Below are 18,461 nucleotides of genomic sequence, written 5' to 3' on the forward strand. Positions count from 1 at the left end.
AAGTCCCCACTGCTGGCTGGAGGGGTTTCATGTAGCACAGGGAGTGGAGGAAGGAAGCCACCCCCCGGGCAGGGCTGCCTGCTGGGGTCGGGTGGGAGCCGGTGCTCCGCCGGCTGCACGGCGCTGCCTCCTCGGCTCCTGCGGGACGGACAGTGCAGGGGGCAGAAGCAGCATTCTCCCTCCTGTCACCCCTGCTTGCTGGCAGCTCCCGGGCGTGTGCCGGTCTCCACCCGCCAGGCCAGGCTCGAGGCACAGGGTTGGGGGCGCGGCACATCTCCTGTGCTGCTGCGCTCAGAGCAGGGGGCGAGGGCAGAACCAGCCTCATGCCCACCTTCATCTGGGGCAAGCGGCAGGTGGGCAGAGGCCCGTCCCCGGGAGTGCTGCTCCCCCCTCTGTCCTCGTAGATTTCTGGGGGCACCGGTCTTTGCTGGCCAAGCACATGGTGACTGGGGGAAGAGCGCGTGGCGTGGCTCCTTCACCAGACAAATCACAGTCGGAGCAAGCACACCGGCCCTCTGAGCCCTGTGGTCACTGCTGGTCACCAGGCATTCCACGGCCACGCGCCTGAACTAACAAGAGAGCAGGCCCCACGAGCGTCGCACGCACAGTTCTGAGGCTGGTGGTGCGAGATCAGGGCCGCGTGCTGGGTCTTGGGAGACCGCCTCCCAGACGGCAGGGTCTGCCCGGCACAGGAGGGCGGGGAGGCCAGCACTGCCCCAGGCTTCCGAGGGCACTAGTCCCCTCATGGGGCACCATCTTCAGAGCCTCATCTGACCTTGGTCCCCTCCTGAAGGCCCTGCCTGCATGGAGCTGGTGTCAGAGCTCACGGGCTGAGGACTGCCCACCCCTCGGCCCAACTGCAGATGCCCGCGAGTCCAGGCTGCCACCTGGGCTTCTCGCCCAAAGGCTGTTGATTAGAGGTTTCAGTGGCTGCCCCCCTGGGGTTCGGCTCCTCTGCTACAGCAGCTCATGGAATCAGGACCAGTTAACTCCGTGTTCCTTGACTGGGATGAAAGAACAGATCTCAGTCGGCCAAATGGGCCAGGCCCGGGATGAGGGTCCACGCCTCCCACGCGCCCTCCCCACATCTCCCGCGCCCACCAGTGGGGAGCTCTGAACCCCGTCCTCCTGGGGTTTGTGAAGCTTCGTTATGTAGGCAGGAGGCCACATGGTAGGTTCATTCTCCAGCGCTATCCCCTCTCGGGAGGTCAGAGGTGGGCTTGGAAGGTCCAGACTTCCAGCTCTGTGGTGGGCTCCCTGGGCAGCCAGCCCCCGTCAGGGGTGCATCCTGAAGCGCCCCATTAACACAAGACACTTCACTGCTCCGCTGCGGGATGTTGCAAGGGTGTAAGGAGCTCTGCCGGCGCCAGGACGAAGACTGGGCACCTATTTCTTAGGCTACGTCACAATGTCACGTCACCCTCTGCTGTCTCGGCTCAGTCCAGGTCTCGCTGGAGGAGACAGCCGGCCCGGATGAGAGGCAGCCGCCCTCCGTCCTAACACGGCCTCGCCTCAGAGCCGCCTGGGAAGCAGTAGTGAAATAAAATGAAATTAGCATCTCTGCAACCTCCCCAGACGACTCTAAAGTGGGCTGGTCTGCACAGCCTTCTGAGAAAAAGCTATTTTCAGGATCTGGAGGGCCGGGCGGCCTTCCCACAGTGCACAGCGATGGGAAAGCCCTAGCTCAGAGATCTGGGGGGTCACTGTTCCCCAACTTTGCTGCCCAGCAGAACCACCTTGAAAGTGCGTTTGCGGCAGCACGCCTCGCGCTGGAGCCGGCAGCTGCGCGGGCCTGGGCCCTTCCAGGCGGGCTGTGCTCTCGCCAGGGGTCAGCTCACAGGCGCTGTGTGGTCCTGATTCAAGGGCTGGGGTGTCGTGGGCACTGATGCCTGACTGGTGGGTGGTGCTACAGGTAGTCACTCTGCAACGACCCCGACTTTGGACAGAGCGGCTGGAGCTGACTGTTGGAAAGGAGCACTGGTAAGGAAGACAGTGGCGACGCCTCCAAAGCCCAGACAGTAAGGCCGCTGTGCCGTGCGCCCTGCCAAGGCCCAAACCAACAGGGGGTCCTGATGACATGCCTCCGCGTGGTGCTGTAGATACAGGCTCCCAGCTCAGGCCCAGCTGAGTGCTTCTGGACTCCATGTCCATGGTCCCGAAGCCTTCCCTGGGCTGGGGACAGCAGAGGGGACCCTCGCTCTGTGAAGTGACCCCCCCTTCCTGCAGGTGGACGCTTGCCAGGAGTGATCCAGAGAGGCCTGTGGCCCCACACCCCCAGTCTCCTGGGCCACCACCTGTGTCCCTGTCATGTGGCTCCCGTGAGAACTCCTGTGGTTCGAGGCTGTGGCTTGGGTTGTAAGTGAAGCCTTCTTGCCCGTGGAAGTCTGCGCCTAAAGACCCCGACCTGATAACAGGAGGGGTGAGTGTGAGCATTTCCGGTAGGTTCCCAGGGGTCACCTTGGAGAACCCCGTCTAGGTCAAGGGGAACCTCTGGTTCTTGAGTCTGGCTGCCAGGGGCTCTGACCTGTCAAGGAGCCCAGGCCATCCCAGTGGACAAGAGTTCATGAGGCCCAGGCCGGGCACATGAGTGGGGGTGTCCTGCCATTGTGGGAATGACCCCAGGACATGGTGGGGGCCTGCGCCCTGGCCAGCAGCTCTTGGGGAGCTCCAGCCTTCTTGACTGGCCTTGGTTGTGGGCTGTGACTGATGAGTGGCCAGAGCTAACAGGACATCAAAAAGATGACCCCTGTCATCACAGCCAGCACCCCAGATCTAGAGGACATGGTCACAGCATTCAACAAATAAAGGGGCTCACTTGGGGAGTCCCCCACTCACCCCCACCAACGTGCCCACGACAATTCCGCAAGGGTTAAGTGACTCAGGAGAAGAAGTAGGGATAAGCTATTCAGTCGGTTAGTTTGACATTTAAAAAGCTATTTATAAAAATGATCATTTCTCAAGAAAATAAAAATAGTGAGAAACTCAAAATTGGCAGTTCTAGCCGAGGGAGATAATGTTATGCAGGAGGCATTTTCGGGGCTTCCTGAAAACACTTCGGGTGCGTTCTGTCTTCTCCCTGACATTCAGCGATTCCTCAGGAAGCTTCCCGAGTCCAAAAACTTTTCTTCATCTTGTCAATTAAAAAAAAATGCTTATTTCTGCGTTGTTCGTACACACCCACGTTGGCGTGGGTTGCTCCCAGGGGGGCGGCCCCGAGCACCCCCAGAGCCGGGCAGTGTAGGAGGAGCAGCTGGTACCCGAATCCTCAGGCGTGGGTGATCCTGGCATCGTACCCCGAGTCATGTGGCACCACACGGGGTGGGGGCATCTCTAAGTCTCCCTCCAGCAGGAGGTGGCTGGAACATTCATCCTCAGGGGAGAGAGACGAGACTGATGGACACCGCAGCATCCGTCTGTGGGCAGCAGGTGAGGGTCGAAGCCCCACGGCTACCAGATGGGCCTCTGGGCAGCAGCGCCGCCTCATCCCTCCTGTCCCCACCAGGTGTGGCCAGAGGACAGGGTCCTCTCGAGTCTGGACCCAGCTGGTGCTGTCAGCTTATGAGCTCCACAGTGTGTGCCCTGGCAGCCTTGAGCCCCTCAAGCCTCTGCAGCAAAGCGGGCGCTTCCTTCGGGGTGGTTGAGCCCAAGGTCGGCGGCCTCGGGTGTCCTGCACTGGACCTTAGCTGGGAGCTCTTGCCCAACCAGGGTGCCCCGCCAGGGTGGCCAAGAGCCCGTCTCTCCCACTGCACGTCCCATGCCAGGTCCTCGTGCACCCAGGGCAGGTAGAAGGGGCAGGTTGGCTGTGCGGGCGCCTCCTCTCCTGCCAGGAGCTGCTGTTCCCCACTCGAAGGAGGACGTTCACGACTCCAACCAAGGTCTTTGTCTTTAAAAAGTGTCTCATTTGGGACAACTTTGAGGTTTACAGCAAAATTGCAAAGACAGCGTGGAGCTCTCCAGGGTCCTCGCGGGGTGGACATGCTGGACCCCAAGAGCGAGGACCCTGCACCTGTGCCCTGGCGCTGACTCACCTGCCCAGGGCCAGCCCATTCCCATGTGCCCTTCGCCCTCACGGCAACGCCCTGCCCGGCCCAGGCGCCTTTGCCAGCCCTGGTGACCGGCAAGTGGGCTCGGGGCTGCGTTCCCCCTCCCTGCTCCCCGCTTCGTCGCCCAGACCCCATCCGGGCAGCTGCTGTGTTTGGTGGTCACGGCCCGCAGGCCCTCTGGGCTGGGGGTTCTCAGCCTTTCCTCGCGGTTCCTCACGACCTTGACAGGTGTTTAGCAGGAGGCCCGTCGGTTGGCTCCTCCGACATCCCTCACGGCTGCAGGGGCCCTGAGGGCCTGGGAGAGGCATTTGCTGGCTTCGTGTCCATGGTGTGTGACGGGCACCAGGCTGCTGGCATGATGCCCGGCTTTGGCGTGGCAGCCGGGCCAGGTTCCCGCCTGACCTAACCTCTCTGGCCCGCGCTGTCCTCCGAGCAGGCCGGAAGAGTCCTCGCTCAGGGGCTGGCAGCGGTGGCCGCCCGTGGGAGGGGACCGTTCACCTGTACCATTTGGAATTCTTCCGAGCAGGGCTTTTCGAGGGGGGCTGGCAAGTGCTCCCTGGATGTGCCCTTGGCTGATGACAGATGACCAAGCCGCGTCCTGCTGATGACTGCCGTGGGGGCCGGCCAGGGCGGGGGGAGGGCAGCTGGTCCCGGGGCGGCTCAGCCAGAGCCAGACAGGGGTAGCCTGAGCCTGAGTCAGGCCCTGGACAGGGGCCTCACCTGGGGATGACGCTGAGCACCCCGGAAGGAGCTCCTGCCCCAGCCTGAGACCCACCGCAAAGCTGGAGCCGCCTGACGAGACGCAGGCAGCGCAATTAACAGAGCCATGCGAGGCCGAGACCGCTTCCTGGGCCGAGACCGCTTCCTGGGCGCGGGGGACTGACAGCCTCCTCGTCAAAGCTGTAATTAAAGAAGCGGTTGAGAAGTGTTATCTTTCCAATCCTGCATATTCAAGCTTATCTGTCACAAACACATTGTTGAACGCCCTCTCAGGTGTCGCCACGTGGCAGCGGCTTGCAGAGACCCGGCGCGGCCTGCGCTGGGCACTCAGAGCCTGGTCAGGGCGTCCAGGGCTGGCTGGGGTGGGCACGTCCAAGAAAAGCAAATCGCTCATGTCTTTATCAATTATTTCCATTACCCGTGCGGGGAAACCTCACTGAACATCCGGCCCTCCTAGAGGCGTCTCCCCTGGTCCTGCCGTGGCCGGACACGAGGCCCTCGCCAGGGGCTGGCGCCTGAGCTGAGCTGGCTTGGTGGATGGTCTCTGTGCTGTCTCGTGGATGGTCAGCTCTCCCGCAGGTGGGGTCCGTGGCCCTGCCGGTGACATAGTCTCCTGAGGACAACAAGGAAACAGGGCAAGGGGCTTTTTTGGGGAGCAGCCCAGTGTGAGCCCCATTGTGGCATGTTCCATAGATAGGAGGCAGAGACTGTCATGTGGGGCTGATGTGGGGGCTGACGTGGGGCCATTATGGGGGGCTGACATGGGGATTGTCGGGGGTGCTGTCATGGGGGCTCTCGTGGGAGGCTGTTATGGACGGCTGTCATAGGGGTCTGTCGGGGGGGCGCTGTCGTGGGGGAGCAGCCCATCATGACAGCAGCCCCAGGACACCCGCATGGTGTCTGAGCCAGTGCTGCAGGGCTTGTGAAGCTGAGCCAAAGTGGTTCCACTGGTCTCAGACCCAAACGACAGATGTGAACTTCTCTCTGAGACTTGCTTTTGCAGACACAGCAAAGGCTAGAGGCCTCTTCACAGCCCCGAGCTGAGCCCCAAGGCTGCTGGGAGCCGACAAGAGAGGAGAGGATGCTATCCCGAGCAGGAGCCCACGCACAGGAACCTCAGGCCCCACTTACCCGAAGAACAGTGTCTTCAGAATTCACATACGAGCTGCCCTGGGCCTTGCCAATGGCCTCAGCCAAGCCCATGCCTGCTTTGCAGCCCATGAGAGGGCACTCCTCTGTCCTCAACTCTGCCCCCACCGAGCAGCGTCTTCATGGGGGAGGCCGGCTTCCTTCCTTAATGGCCAACTGATTTGCAAATAAAGCGGATTCCTCCTTGAGCACCTGCTGTCACCCCAGGCTGGAGCTCGTCAGGCAGGGCCCCCGCGGCTGTGACATGGTCTCATAGATTTTCTCAAGTCAGGTTGCTCTGGAATCAAACATTGCAAGGAATCCATCTCAGACCTGAAGTCCTCCAAGGGAAAGTAGAAACTCCTGTCAGATCTGGCGTCACAGCACTTGAGGAGTTTGCTCACTTCACCCCAGACACCCCCCTTCGCCTGCTGTTTTGGGGCTGACATGTCCTCAACCTCCCTCCCACATCCTCATGGCTTTGTGGGGACAGCAGACAGGGCCAGCCCTGTGGGCGGGGCAGGGCGGGTGAGGCTGGGCCCCGCTGTCTGGGCAGCTGTGGGTGAGGGCCCACTGGGCGTCAGAGGGAGGCCCCTCTCCTGAAGCACACCCCACGTGCCTCGTGCCCAGGAGTGTTCTAGACTGATGTGAACATAAACACTCCTTTCTCCTTAGACCCAAGTCCTTCTCTAAAGCAGGATCCGTGGACACTGTGCAAAGTAAGGTGTGGGGTGCCTGGAGCTGAGAGCGAGGACACAGGCAGCTGCCTGCCTGACCAGGTCACCACTCTGGAGCGGCTGGCGTGGTGTGACTTGTGTTTTTCCAGAGGTTTTGGCTTAGCAAGGACATTCCTGGGGCTGCTGAATTGTGAGGGGTAGGAGGCTGGGGTCAGACAGCCCTCTGGGGGTGTCCTTGCGGACGAGGGTAGTGACCCAGATATGTGGCCCGAGGAGAGCAAGCCAGCCGTCACGCGTCAGCTCTGAGCACGCCGCCTGGGCCACCTTGTTGATGCAACGCGGTGAAGCAGGAATCAGGCGTATCACAGAGTCCCCGAGGGCCCCCAGGAGTCACAGCATTGATTTCAAAGTGCTGATGTGCGCGTGCTGGGGTTTTATTGAACTTGCTTATTTAAACAGTGTCATCCACCTGCAGGGTGATGGGCATCCCGCGTCTGGGATTTATGATGCAATGTCAACATCCCGGGGCCAGGTGAAGTCTGACCCCGGGCCCTGGAGACCAAAGTGGATGTGACGTGACTTTCAATGCACTTCCTGCAGGCTCGCCGGACTGTCACCTCCTGTGCGACCCGAGTGTAGTCAGCTGATCGGCTGAGAGTCTGGTGCCTCGGCTGCTGGGGGAGAGATGGCCTGGAGCTGGTCCTGGAGCTCATTCCTGGGGTGGGGCACGCTCACTCAAGACACAGACATGGCATGCTAGCCCGACAGTCCCTCCGGGCCTTTGCCCCGTGTCTCATTTCACAAATGAGAGGAGAGGAAGGATCCATCCGGGCACCACCAAGGGTGAGGGGTGGCCACGGAGTAGAACAGTGGTGGGGATGCAGCTGTCATCTCCACAGGGAGAGGCAGGCCTCTGCTGACCTCAGAAATAACATCTGGTGGCATGGACCCCAGCCTCTACGCATAGCACTCCAAGCCTGTTATTCTCAGAGCTCCTTTCTTTCTACCTCGACATTTTTCTGTGATCTGTCAAAATCTGGCAGAAATAAATCAGTCAAAGTGTCTGTGATCAGGAGCAGCTTTTATCATCCCATCCTGTCCTGCTCTCGCCCCCTCCCCCATATCAAGGTGGGACAACGGGAAGGCGCTATATTGGGAGCCGGACTGCGCTGGCATGTAGCAATCCACCTGGCAAACACGTATTTGGCATTGAGATTCCACATATTGATGAACACTTATTTACAAATGAACAAAATTTTAACATTATTTTTAGACAAATGCATCACTTAAATGTGTAATAATTCCATTCGATCACTTCAAAGAAAAGATGATCTCCCCAAATTAAATGAAGGGCTGGAAACATCTTTTGCCTCCCCGCTGACTGTGACTGTATACCAAATAGATTAAAAGTAATAGCAGAAAAGAAATAATATTTATTTTAAGGTATATATGACATTTAAAAATTCAGAATCGATCTTTGAAAATAATTCCTCAAAGCAGGTGGTTTGAAGAAATTCCCGAGTTTAAAATCCCAAGAACCACTTGAATGAGCTTGTCACTCCCAGAATAACGCTACAGAACACGAAGGAGGACATGCCCCTGTCTCCTTCCTGGGCATGTTGATCACAGAGAGATGTTCTGGTTACTAGTGGTTTCATTTTTTAAAAACGTGGTCCATGTGTATTTGAAAGCAACAGTCTTGGGGAATGTGTCAGGGAGTTTGTACCCACACATCCAGATTCTCCTGGTTGTGGCTCATGGGCAGAATGTCTGGGGAAAGTCCTGCCACTAACCAAAGAGACCAAACTAAATGAAGAGGACAAGAAAGAAGAAAAGGGACAAACAAAGCAAACAGAGTTAATACAGGGGGAAAAGAATGCATTTCATGAAAAATTCCACTATTTTAGATTCTCAAAGATGAAGATCTATTGCTTCTTGCTAAACAAGAAAAAGATTTTATATGAGAAGAGAGAGAAGCAATCAGAGAATAAGAAAAAATGTTGAAGGATAATTGCTGAAATTTAAAAAAAATCAATGAAGGACTGGAAGACAGAATGCAAACCTCCCAGACAAGAGACAGATATAGAAGAGAAAAATGAAAGGGATGTGACTCACAGGAGTCAATAAAAGAAGATAGAGTGGAAGGAATCATATGAAAAGGAAAGGTTGGAACTTACCACCATTAAAGGACCAATGCATTTGGACTGAAGATGCCCACTAAGTTCTCAGTGTCTTGAATAAGACCTAGGTCCAGATACGTTCGTGAGGAAATTCGGTAAGCCAGGAATGATTCTCTCTGGAAAGAAGAATCAGTATGAAGCAAGGTCTTTGGTTATTCGCTTGGGTGGCGTCCTCCAAGTTCTGAAGGAAAATAACTTTGAGCCCAGATTTCTCTACCTAGCCCAACTATCACATGTCCTGTAAAGTATGAAGTTAGGATGAAAGACATTGCCCCCCTCACACACTGACATCTAAGCACAACCCATATGCTCATAATACATACTCACATGCTCTCTTACACACATTTATGTCTACACAGCAGATACATTCTCACACACCTATACACACATTCATATATACACACATGCTTTCTCACACACATTCACATAAAAGAACTCTCACATAATTCTTTCACATTCATGCACACTTATACACACCTACATGATCCACATTTGCGCACACACATATTTGTGCACACAATCACACATATACATATATACACCCTTTCTTAAACTGTCATATATTCACAGAAACACACACAGGATTCACATCAACACACGGATTCACATCCATGTTAACATATACGCACTCTCACATAATTCACATTCATGCACACTTACAAACCCAATTCACATCAACACATACATTTGTGCACACACTCACATATACACATACTTTCATACAGATACACACATGCATACACACATATACTCACATATTCACATATGTAAAATTCAAATTGCAAACATCCACTCATACACACATGTGCACACACACATGCATGCACACATGCACACATAGGCATCCCCAGGTCCCCCCAGGACCTAAGGGCACTTTTCCCAGTCATGTCTGACTTGTGCCTGGGCAGCAACATGGGGCTCTTTGGGGTACCTGGCTGCAGTAATTAATCAGCTCTGAGTCTTGTGACCTCAGCACTTACAGAGAGGATCTGAAGATCTGTGTGGGCAGAAAGCACAGCTTCCATCCAGAAGGATCCATAAAGAACCATTACAGAAGAAGGAAGGTAAGGGTGAGACCACAGAGCTGCACTGAGTAGTAATAGAAGGAAAACCAGATTTCTAAAATTAATTAAAGCAACATATGTAAAAACGGCTGCCATGGAGTGGTTCCTTAATACTTGTTAACTTAAAAAAACAGTCCTTGTCCCCAATTTGCCATCTATAAATAGTGCTAAGCTTTGAGAAGTGTTACTTCACCCTCTCAAGGAATGAGGATTCATATGGTATTTGGAAAATATGGAATTTTCAAAGCTAGCAATGACTACAAAGGGTGCACTCTATACCTTAGAATAGATTATTGATCCATGTTGCTTATGTTTTATTTATTTATTTATTTTTATTTTTTTATTTTTTTTTTTTAAAGATTTATTTATTTATTTACACAAGCACTGGGTACAGTCAGAAGCGCGGGAGGGTGAGAGAATTCACCAGAGCCAGAGCGGGGAGCAGAGCAGGCAGAAGGACCGAAGGACACTGCTGAGGGGAGCAGCGGGCGGCAGGAGAGGTCTGTGCCCCATGTGGGACCCTCCTCCGGTGGCCGGGGAGCAGCCGGGGATCGAACCGGCGCTGCCGAGGCTGCGGGCAGCTTCGCAACCCAGCGCTCAACCGCTGCGCCACCGGGGAGGCCCCATGTTGCTTATGTTTTAAACGCAGAAGTCCTTTGAGAATTTAGTGGCCAGGCATTTCTTCAATTTACTGTTGTGATTATGCAAAAAAAGTTATTTATACTTTTAATCAGAACCAAAGCTGGATAATTTCTGCAATGATTATGCTTCTGAAATACATTATGCTCAGATCAACAGACTGGAGATTAACATGTAAAGAGTGAAGGCTAAGAAACGCAGCTCTTGGGGTGAAGATGCTCTGGTCGTGAATATATACATAATTGAGCTTGGCAGACACCACAAATAGACCGGCGACAATTTTAGTATGACAGTTTCTTGCAGCTCTACATGGCAAACACATTATTAGACCTCTATTAAGGTTGGGCATTGAAATGAACCAGCACCCAACTCTTCCCACTAAAGGGCGACGACTGCCACCCGCTGAAAGAGACAGACACTCAGTGTCCCGCGGGAGGGGACGCTGTGGCCCGGCTGCAGTACTGTTTGGCGTCCCTGTGGTGGTCCCCATGGTGGATGGCAGAGGGGCTGGCATGAGGTTGAAGGTCAAACACTTATCTTTATCTTTTTATTTTTTAAATATTTATGCATGAAGATTTGGGGTACAGACCAGAGGTACGGGGTGAGAGGATTCACCAGAGACAGAGTGGGGAGCAGAATGGGCAGACCCACTGAAATCCACTGCTGAGGGGAGCAGCGGGGGATGGAGAGGTCTGCTGCACCGTGTGGGTAGCTCCCTGGCCAGCCGGGAATCGAACTTGTGCTGCAGAGGCTGTGGACAGCTTCACAGTGCGGTGCTTAACCCCTTGCGCCACCAGGGAGGCCCCCCTTTTTTAATCTTCCTGTCACTGTCATACACAGAACTCCTCAAGCTCCCTGCCTGAAGGGCATGCAGGCTGGGTCTCTACACTTGGAGCACCCAGTTTGGCCCTCCTCCATCCAGGCCCCGCCTCCAGCCAGGCCTCTCCACCCACCTGGCTGGGCCTTGCGGGCTTCCCTCCAGGCTCCTGAGTCAGTTTTCTGCGAGTGTCCGTGGGATTCCAGTCCCACGTCGTCCCTTAGCCCCTCCCCTGTGGCCTTCTCTTACTACGCAGGAGCTGATGAGCGTGATGCCCGGGTGTTCTCCGCCAAGGGGCTCAAGGGCCATCCTGGCTGGTCTCTGTGGGCCGGGTGGTCCCTCTCACAGCGGCTGTCCCTGGGGGCGTCCGCAGGCGGGGATGCCTTGTTCAGCGGCTGCCAGGGCACCCTGGGGCCTGGGTCCAGGGGACTCTCAGCAGCAGCGTTCAGCAGCACAGGAGTCGGGGGTGCAGGTAAGTGAACAGGTGGAGCGCTTCCCTCTCCAGTCACTCGTGTCCCCGAGGGCCTGCGGGCCGCTGAAGAACAAGCTGGCAGGGGCAGTCTCTGTGCTTGAGACCTAAGAGAGCGACCTCACAGGGCCCACCAGCGGCAGGACCTGGCGTGTCATAGCAGTTAGCGCCCCACACCAGCTGCCCTCCCAACACCGCTGGGTGTGGACCCGCCGTGCACACTCACATTCTTCATTAGCGCAGCGCTGAGGTGCTGGAGCAGAGACCCCAAATGTCCTGACAGTAGGTCGTAGCTGCACAGCGGATTCGATATTCCACGTGGTTTGCATTCGTTTATTTAATCCTCACCCCAGCTGGAGGTGTCACTGTCCTCTTGGTACCCCTAGCGTGGTGATGAGAAACTCGGGGCTCCGGACTTGGCCAAGGTCACACAGCGCTAAGCTAAGTGGCTCAGCTGGGATTTGAAATCAGAAAGTGAGGCTCCAGGTCCCTCCCATAAAGACTCATCATCCCTACTATCCTCAAAATAATGGTGTATTTCCTCTCTCGCTCAATGGCTCCCAGGGAAGTCACCTATGGCGGGGGGCAGGGGGTAGACTGTCTGTTGCGTTGGGTATTACAGACACAAGTTCCTTCCATGTCCTGCTCCCCTACAGATCTGATACCGTGTCTGCTGGCCAGGGGAGGCTATTTTAATTTTAATTCATTCAAACGAATTACAATGTAATGACAAATGCAGCTCTGGGTTGCACTGGCCAGTCTTCTGGTGTCCAGTTGCTACCATGTTGGGCAGCGTGGATCTGTTAGTATAAATAAGATACTGTTTATACTCTTAGTGCCCTAGCCACTGCTCCCTTTGACAAGTCAGCCTCGCAGGGTGCAGAGGCAGCTAATGCAGTCCTTGTGGGTCTCAGCTTCCTCCACCAGCTGGGATGATTTTGCCTCACAATTCTGCATTTAGGGAAACCCTTTTGGCTGACATTTGACCATGTATGGTGCAGATGATAGCTGCTTCTGCTCATAACCCCTTAGGGTTGTGAAAATAAATGAGATGATTTAAGTAAAGTGCTCAATAAAAAGCTAGAGATTGTCGCCAGTATGATCATGACCGTTATCACCATCTTCACCATCTTCACATGGTCTCCATCATCACATCATCTCCATCATCACCATTATCACCATCACCGTCATCAGCACCATGAGCACGGCACCCTCATTAGTATCACCATCACCATCTTTATCACCATCCTCACCATCATCATTGTCTCCGCTGGAGTGACAAGCTGCAAATCCCCCCTTCTGCCAGAACTGCCAATGTGCTAAAAACCCACAAAGTGGAAAGCATGAAGCAGCTGGTTTGCCCTCTTGGTACGATAACTGCACTTTTAAAGCTTCAGCTGACTCTCGTTCTCAGAAGAAATGAGAAGGAATGGCAAAGGCGTTCCCCACGGCATCACCAAGTGCCTGAGTGCTGACAGAGCAATAAAAATGTGAGTGGAAAAAAAAAAAGGAAAGAAAATGGCTTCCAGAGTCCAAGGTCACAAAGCACAAGAAGTTAGTACATTTCCTGGTGGCAGGTCATGCGGGCTTCAGGCGGGCAGGGCCTCCACGTGCAGCGCTGCAGGCCTTCCGTACACACCCTCACAGGTGCCCGGCTCACTGGCTGGCGTTTTCCACCTTAATTCATTTACATCTGGTGCTGCAGGAGGCCTTGATGCCCCAGCCAGATAAGACACTGGCAAGCAGTGAAGCCCAAAGGGCCTCACACCGTGGGGCCGAAGCCAAAGGGCCTCACACCGTGGGGCTGAAGATTCCTTGTGCCTCACACCGTGAGGTTGAAGATGTAACATTCCTTCACTTTCTGTTCTTGGTCATAAATAAAAAAAAATTTCCCAAAAAGTACATTAGGCACTATATTATATGCATCAGTATATTACAAATAAACGACATAAAAAATTAAAAACTAATTATTAAACAATTTGGCCTACTTGACAATGAAAGACAACTTATTGAGCATGCCTGACAAGCATTACAATACAATAATCATAACAGGTCCTTCTATTTTGTTTTCTCTTAAAGTTTCTTGAAAAAGTTTTTAATATAAAACTATTTGAGTTAAAAAATTTCTAGGTAAAAAAAGTTCTAATAACTAAACTACAGCTAGTCTCCCGCTAAAGGTCATGTAAATAAAATAGTCCTTTGATGCTTAGGCTTTAGCTAATAAAAATACACTGACGTTTATTCACTGTTTTAAATAATTGTCTAAATAAAAAAATAAGTAGCTTTAATGTTAGGTTTGGTTTATTATCTGTTAACCTTGAAAGCTGCCGTCTAGCTGAGACCTGTAGGGGCCAGTAGTCTATGGGAAACATAATATACTAATTGTTTATGCTTTACACATGATAATGTATTCTCTTATTATTATTACTAATAATGAATAAATAAAGACCTGCTGAGTCTCTCGGCAGAAGATACTAACACCTCACCAAGTGTCGGTGTCTCCTCATTCCCTTCCCCTCAGTCCTTAAGTTTTCAGTTCTTTCGTTTTCGCCTAGGCCGTCTCATCCTTTCAGGAACCCCTGACAAGACGTTTTGTCGGAGGCTGGTCCCCGGCAATCTGGAGCCTGTGGCGTTTACATTTTAAAACATCTCCTACAAACAGACCAACCTGCTGAGGGTGCTGCGTAAAGGCACTCACTGGCTGGCCATGGAGGGAGGGGAAAGGGAAGGGAGAAGTTCAACGTAGTTTTCAGTGGGTCTGAAATGCTTTCGTCCAGCAAAGAACATAAAATGAGTCAGTGGAGCAATAATCCCGGCAACTGGGAGACAAGTGGCTGAAAAATGCTTCAAAGCGCCTGTGAACCTGACCGGTCTCTGGGCTGCGCTTGGGAAGGTCCAGAAGCCAGACTTTAGACACCTGGCGTTTCTGTTCTAGCCAGTGCGAATGGGAGGAGGCGGAGGAGAAAGTTCATGGGAATGAAAACTGGAGCTGATGACTACCCAGGACGGCCAGAGCCGAGGGGGGGTACACGGATTCGCGCCTTGCACGCCGGTCCTGAGTGCACCATCCTGAGTCGAAATGCAGAGAGCAAGACAGGCTCCTGGGGGGACACAGCGGGGCACGGGGAGCAGATGGGGTTGCCCTAGGGCACTGGCACCCGCAGGCTGGGGTGATTCTCCTGCAGCCTCTTCCCTGCCACGCCTGGCCTCAGGCTTCTGGCTTCCAGAAGGCCGGGAGGAGGCAGGTCTGGCTCAACGCCCCCAGGAGGTGACATCTTGTCTGGCCTGGGGTCACCAACACGGAGGGCGGCAGGAAAACAGCCCAGCTGCCTGCTATGGGGCAGGACGAGGCCTCAGGGGCCCCATGGAGTCTTCTCTCTGGCCAACGGTGCCCTTGCACTGGACCCTCACGCCCCCGGGTGCCGTGGCAAACGCAGGCGGCAGCAGAAGGTGTCCGGGAGGGGCTGAGCACCCGAGAGGGCACACAGATGGCTCATCTGCACCGCAGGAGCAGCTGCGCCTCTCAGCTGTGGGGGAGCCAGGGAGGGGTGCTACCCTCCCGCTGCCCACAGGGAGGGGTGACTTCTGGGGTGCTGCACACACCCCAGGAGAACAGTCAGTTTTTGACTTCTTGCCTCTTGCTTTGTTTCCCCCCCTTCAAATAATAAAGAACTGCTTACCGAGCTAATTTACATATGTTTGGAACTGGGGTGTGTGTGTGTCTCTTTAGATTCCTGTCCTCAAATGCCTAAAACATAGCCTGGAACCGTAGGTACAAACTGGGAATTTTCAGGATAAGGTAGCAGGCCCAAAGGTGCAGGGTCCTAAGAGCAGGGAGGACGTGAGTGCCCCCCTCCCCCCCAGCCCTGACTCCCCGGCCCTCAGTGGGGATGCTGGGTGAGTCTGTGACTTTCATGAACATGTTCTTACAGCTTCACCATCCAGTCTAGTGCCTTCTGGAAGATCTTAATACTCCTCCTACACTAGACTTCTGAGATGAGTTGGGTTTGTTAGGGGGAAAGGCTGTCCTAAAGCTGATTCCATACAGGCTTCGTGGACGCCACCCCCACCCCAGGCCAAAGCCAAAGACACTGGGAACTCCACACCCCATCCCCACCCAAGGGTGGGGTTCAGCAGCCAGGTTAGTATAAAGCCAGACACGTGGGCTTTGGGGGGGTCCCCCATTTTGGCTCCCCGCCAGCTCGCAGCGTCCGGCCAGCTCTGAGAGTGCCTTTGGGTTTCCAGGTCGGCGGATCGGGTAGGACGCATGAAAGACTTTATTTCCCTATTTTCTCCCTGAGTTGTGCATTTTCCTTCTTTCCTTTTCCCTTGTAAACAAACCTTTTATGAACCTTTTGTGTGTCCTGCCGTGGAGTATTCATAAGTCCCTTGTAAGCGCACGGGTGAGGACCCACAGCCAGGCACCCATTCAATATCGGGGCTGCCCTATAACAGATTGTTTTGTCAAATTATCAAAATGTCTATTTTTCTGACCTACCTGAAATGTTTTCCCCTTTGACCTTTGGCCGTGTACTTCCTACCAGGCCGTGACAGCTGACCATTCCTGCCACCCTAGGAGGAACCCAGAGGTGGTCACTTTTTCAAAGACGTGTGTTTTCCAAAAAGAGTTTTGGCAAGAGCCCCCTTTTCACCTGCACATCTCCTGGGGTGCAGCGTCTCCCACTGATGCTCAGGGCTCTGCTCCCTCCCCGGGGGTCTAGGGATGTCTCGGTGATGGTGGGAAGACCCAGTGGGACTTTCCAGGTGGGTCAGAAGAGGTAGGTCAGCTTCTGCCTGCTTCTCTGGGGCTTTGTGTTCCTGGAACCCAGGAGGGCTAGGAAGCCCCAGAGGCCCAGGCAGACTCACAGCAGGGGAGCTGTGTCTCTAGACTCTAGCCCAGCCACACCCCCAATGAACTCCTTAGCCAAGTAAGCCGCCATCTCGAACTCGGATCCTCCAGCCCAGCCAAGTCCTTCCAGCCCACGGGCCGTGGAGCAGAGGGGCAGGTGCAGGCCACATGCAGTCTACATTGCAGATGTGGGAGCAAAATTGAGAACAGGGGTTGTTGTGAGTTTGGGGGGAAGTTTGTTATGCAACCACAAATCACTGATACATGATCATTTATTCCATCTGCCAAGATTAATTTTCGGTCTCCACTTTCAGAAGGAAGATTCTGGACAGTCCTGGCTGCCTGCTTCTCACATCAGGGTGACACAACCCTTTAAAAATGAGCTGGATGTGTTGAGTCTTTTTCGTCACTAAAAGCATCTAGGTAAGTTTGCAATTATTTTTTCTTTGATGTTTCCTTAAAAAGAGAACAAACTAGTGTAAAAAGCTGTCAGTGTTTGATGGCTTTCATTTCTTTGAAACTGGTCTACTGGCCAGTTTATTGAAAGGTCGGGTCTACTGTGGTTTCTTATTATTTCTTAGGTGGATTTTTTGTATTTTCTTCAAAACTTGCCCACATCCTCCAAGCTTTCAGGGTGTGGGCACGCAAGTTTTACTGTAAATGAACCAAATTCCCTCATTCGTTTACATTAGAGTTTCCCTCCCTCTGTCCCTCCCACCACCCTCTGCACTGACGGGGCTTGTCTGAAGTGTGTCTGTTTGAGTCACTGTTTTATAATAATTCACCTTTGTAGCATCTAATGAAGGAAGAATGACAACGAATGAAGCAGTTTTCATTTTCATCATCTATCTTTACCTTTTTCTCTCCTTCCCATATATTTTTTGAATTTGTGATTTTTTTCCTCTCGCTCCTGCTTTTTCTTCAACATTTCAAGCTTATTATTTCCAGGCTATTTTCTCTCAAAGTGGGACTTTAGCCACAAAGCAGAAGCTTGATAAGCAGTGCTTGTCATTCAGCTCCAACTCTTTCACGATTTCCCTGTAACTCACTGACTATGTAACAGATCAACCGAGGCGAGACACCTTTGATAGTGAGCGGGAGCGCTGCTGAGAGTTACACCGGTGACAGGCCAACTGGGTCTCGCCCATACAAATTCCGATGTATGTACACCCATGAATTATTTAAAGCTGTGTTTTGATTTTCAGTTACACTGAAGTCAGAGAAGTCCATCTATGTGACAGAACTTGGAATTTGCTGAAACTTCTTTTGTGGTTTAGTGAATGGCCATCCTTTTATAAATATTTCCTATAAGTTTGGAAACAACCTGTTCTCGGGACTCAGGGTTTCTCAGCGATCACCCCTATTAATCACATTATTCAAATCTTCGTTAATCTCTGTGCGTGTTTTTGTCCACTTGACTGATAATTTCCTGACAGAGTAGCTCAAATCTACTCCTGTGATTATGGAATTTGAATGTTCCTTCATAATTTGTCAATCTTGGTGTTAGATAGCATGACTATGTTGTCAGTTGCAGAGAAGTTAATGTCAGCCTACCACTGTGGTGGATTCTTCCTTTTATTATTAAAGGTCTTTTTATATATCTATTAATTTCAATTTTCAATGCACCAACCACTTTGTTGAGGTTATTTTAAGTGTCTATTATTTTATCCTGCCCCCTTTAGCTGTTAGGATTCTGTTTTAGTGGTGCCTTTGAAGAAACGCAGGTAGATAAAAGAACAATAACAACAACAAAAAATTTGTCTCCTATTCGCTCATCTTTTTGTGCTTTTTATCTTCCTTGCCTGTTCTTTATTTTGCTTATCCCCCTTTTCCTTGCTTTCTGCTGTATGGACTGCGGTCCCCTCTTCACCCCTC

At 52.9% G+C, this 18,461-nt stretch overlaps 1 long non-coding RNA gene across 1 annotated transcript; it reads right to left on the reverse strand.

Moving 5' to 3' along the window:
* Nucleotides 1-7,233: 7,233 nt before the first annotated feature.
* On the reverse strand, nucleotides 7,234-16,425 carry LOC129144758 (uncharacterized). The gene is made up of 3 exons (XR_008549299.1): nucleotides 16,236-16,425; nucleotides 8,746-8,864; nucleotides 7,234-7,604 (listed from the first exon to the last, which is right to left on the reverse strand). It is a non-coding gene; the product is annotated as an uncharacterized LOC129144758 (long non-coding RNA).
* Nucleotides 16,426-18,461: the final 2,036 nt, after the last annotated feature.

The sequence above is a fragment of the Talpa occidentalis genome, unplaced genomic scaffold (genome assembly GCF_014898055.3).
Source record: "Talpa occidentalis isolate TD23 unplaced genomic scaffold, MPIMG_talOcc4v2.1 talOcc4.6, whole genome shotgun sequence".
NCBI lineage: Eukaryota > Metazoa > Chordata > Mammalia > Eulipotyphla > Talpidae > Talpa > Talpa occidentalis.